General features: G+C 45.7%; 1 non-coding gene across 1 annotated transcript; it reads left to right on the plus strand.

Annotated features, from left to right (window-relative positions):
- The first annotated feature begins 451 nt into the window (after positions 1-451).
- Trnav-cac (transfer RNA valine (anticodon CAC)) lies at positions 452-524 on the plus strand. Its single transcript has one exon. It is a non-coding gene; the product is annotated as a tRNA-Val (tRNA).
- The last annotated feature ends 2,992 nt before the right edge of the window (positions 525-3,516 follow it).

Consider the following 3,516-nt stretch of genomic DNA (forward strand, 5'->3'; position numbering starts at 1 on the left):
TTTTCGTCGCATCCAAACGAATACCTTCGTCTGTTTTCGTACTACCCAGACGCGTTGGACACGAGGGCGAGCTGCATGTCACCAAACTCCAGCGCAGGAGCCATTCAGTTTCGTGTCATTTATTTCATTTGAAATACAAAGGCTGCGCGAAAGTGAAAATTGGGGACATTGACTTTCGGAAAAAAAAAAATTTAGTATCTGCATCCCGATACCCGGGAATATGCATTCCCCAAAAGTTTTCCTGTCGGCAGAGGTACCTTTGAAATGATTACATCAAAATAAATGTATCTTAGCGTCCCTATTTAGTGTTCCCAACACATGTGTCGCGGTATTCGCATTCCAGAATACTTTTTTCAAATATCTCTGTCCAGCCCTCGCAGAAAGCAGGTTTTGTACTTAAATTTGGGACCACCCGATATTCCCCCTCCACCGCGTCTCCCTTGGTTGTCTTGTTTCCGTGGTGTAGTGGTTATCACGTGCGCCTCACACGCGCAAGGTCCCCGGTTCGATCCCGGGCGGAAACAAGTTTTTTTTTTTTAATCTCGACCCTTCGTGTGGTATATTGAAGTCAAAGCTACGAACGAAACGATCAGAACTCACGCATTCGGCAAACCGACAGCTTCCGCTTGAAGGTGTGCAGAAGTGTCCATTTCAAGCATTGTAGCACCGGTTTACGGCGCCAAACAGATTGCACCAAGCGAGATCACTGATGGAAATGGGTACTATCGATATAGATGGTTCATTTGCTTAGTCGCATTCATTGAGTTTTATACTAAATTTGTACTAGAGGTAAATCTGGAGCTAGTGTCTATGGGAGCTGCGTTTCATTGAGAATGCCGTCGTGTAACGTGGGGAATTGTTCCGTTGTTACCTGGAATAGCTCAACAACAAGCGTGATAGTTGCCTATAACTGTTAGAACAGTAGTTATGATTCTTTAAAGACTAATTAAAGAAAGTTAGTTTAATGTTATAAACGTACAGCTACCAAGAAACGCTATGTGAGCAATTCTTAAAAAATTCTTGCAACCTGAAAAATAATTTAAAATGGTTCCCATGTCGTCGTTTTTGTCATCAGGTCTCACTAGAAGGCAAGTTTCCAGAAAGGCCAAGAATGCGAGGAACGCAGAGAGTGACTTTACGGCCGAGGTGGCATTGTGGTTTTGTCAGAAAGCTCTTAGGATGCATATTTTTGAATGAAATCAAAAAGATAAGGAATTTGGTGTGTCGGACCTCCGCCAGCTTCTTCGCACCAACCTATTTCCGACTCTTCTGACGTCAAACATAACCGGCACCATTGCACAATTTGGCGAAGAAGCCTCTAAGTAATTATACTCGGCAAGCGTAAAAAAAAAAAATAATTCTATTCATACACCGCAAGCTTCGCTCCGGTCTTCGTTCTTCGTGTCTGCATGCCAGCAACCAACATGAATGCATCTCGTTGAGAAAACATAAGTGTTCTCTGATGCTTTTAGCGGCATATACACGCCTGTAAGAGGCACTGTGAAAGATTGGAAAATATTTTTAGTGCGATGCCAGGTTCCCCGATTGTTATCGGGGTACCCGGGGTTTCGCGGAGTTGCCAATAATGACACTCATATATTTCCTTGTGTTCGACGTATTGGGGCGGTTCGATTTGATACTGGTTTCGAAGTGTTTTGGAGGCCACGTTTAACTGGTTAATGATATTGAAGCTCATGGGTACAAACCGCAGTCAAAAAATGTGCAAAAACATTGGGGGCTTCGTTCGCCCTTCCCTTCCAACGTAGCCAAGCACTTTCACGCAGATACTTGTCTGGACAGCGCATCGATGGCGTCCACGCATGCTGTAAAGATATATTCAAATGCTACGAAATGGGATGCCCAGTTCGAACGTTTCAGGGCTACTTGGTCCACGTGCGGAATGTGAGAGTGCGGGAGCATCGATTGTGCTCAGTGAAGCGTGAACGCTACAGACGTCGACAACCGTTTCCTTTTGTGCTAACTAGTTCCGCTGTACTTTCAACGATCATTGTCGTCGCGACTACACCACTACCATGCTTGCTAATGGTGTTGAGCAGTACTATACCAGGAAAACGTGAGGTGGAAACGAAAGAGAAACGTCAGTTTTAAGTCCTAATTTCTAAACAAAGCATTGCTTCTCATCAGGCACCAGAGAATCTGCGAAAGGTCTGATGGTTCGCTCTAAACAAAACATATATGAGATTTCGGTGCCCCTTTAACACTTGTCACAGCTTTATCTGCCTTCCAGTTTTTGGGGCGTAGCTGAGAGCTGTGAGTGGTGCCCAGCTACTAGACAGAAACTTCGGGGCTCACTAAAATGGTTCGACTTAAATTGACGACGACTCAGCGAGCAATGGAACACGCGATAATACGTGTAACGTTAGGGGATAAGAAGAGAGTATAGTTGGTCAGGGAACAAACGCGTGTTCAGGACATACTAGTAGAAATTATGAAGAAGAAATGGGTGGCGGCTGGGAATGTAATGCGAAGGCAACATAACCGTTGGTCATTAAGAGTAACAGAGTGGATCCCTAGAGGAGGCAAGCGTTGCAGGGGGCGGCAGAAAGTCAGATGGGCAGATGACATCAAGAAGTTTGCGGGGATAAATTGGTCGCAGTTAGCACAGGACCGGAATAATTGGAGATTAATGGGAGAGGCCTTTGCCCTACGGTGAGTGTAGATAGGCGGATGATGATGTGAGCTTATCGTCGTCATCAAACCCATAGGCATTAGCATACCACTGAATACCGGATGACTTTCCCATCGAGCTTTCACTGCCCCTATACTGAATAATCCCGCTACATTCTTCGTCCACGACCTTTTCTCCCTATTTAAGGCTGAGCATTGTGTCTTCCCCACTTCCCAGTTGCACTACGCCACAGCTGGTACTTTCCACTTTCAATTATACGGGATTAGAGCTCTTAGCTGAACACAGTTCTGAAAATACAGCGACCTGAGTAGCTCCAGCCCGCCATTTCAGAAAAACCTTGTAGAGGGAAACCATGCAAACGAGCGGATACAATCCCTACGCCTTCAACGTACGAAGTTAGAGACTTCGACAGTCGAAGCAAGGGTCATTGTCTGATAGACAATATGTGGTGACCTTTCTGCATAAGGGCTAAGTACGACAGTTCTTACATTGATCGCTTGGTAAGCCAGGAAACAATGATCCGATGCACACATGGCTAGAATCGCAGGGGATGATCGAGTGTGAGTGCAAGGGGGGAGACATGGCTGCAGTAACGAGCAGAGTCTTCGCCATCCCTATTAAGACTCCCCGTCTTCCTCCAACCATCGGAAATCCACCCTGAGAAGCGCGGCCGAAGGGGTTAAGCGTGGCGCTCGCGAGACAATAGCGATTTGCGAGGTTCTCGAACCCGCTGTCATTAGCCCTCCTAATTGGAAAGTACGACATGCACATGTTGTACGTACTGCAGTGTTGTTACCCATTTCGTGTGTCATGATTTATAAATTACGCATCCGATAATTGGCGAACAGAGGGCTCAAATTCTTTCA

Source organism: Haemaphysalis longicornis, unplaced genomic scaffold (assembly GCF_048455015.1).
Source record: "Haemaphysalis longicornis isolate Haplotype H1 unplaced genomic scaffold, Haemaphysalis longicornis Haplotype H1 scaffold_3, whole genome shotgun sequence".
NCBI classification, from domain to species: Eukaryota; Metazoa; Arthropoda; class Arachnida; order Ixodida; family Ixodidae; genus Haemaphysalis; species Haemaphysalis longicornis.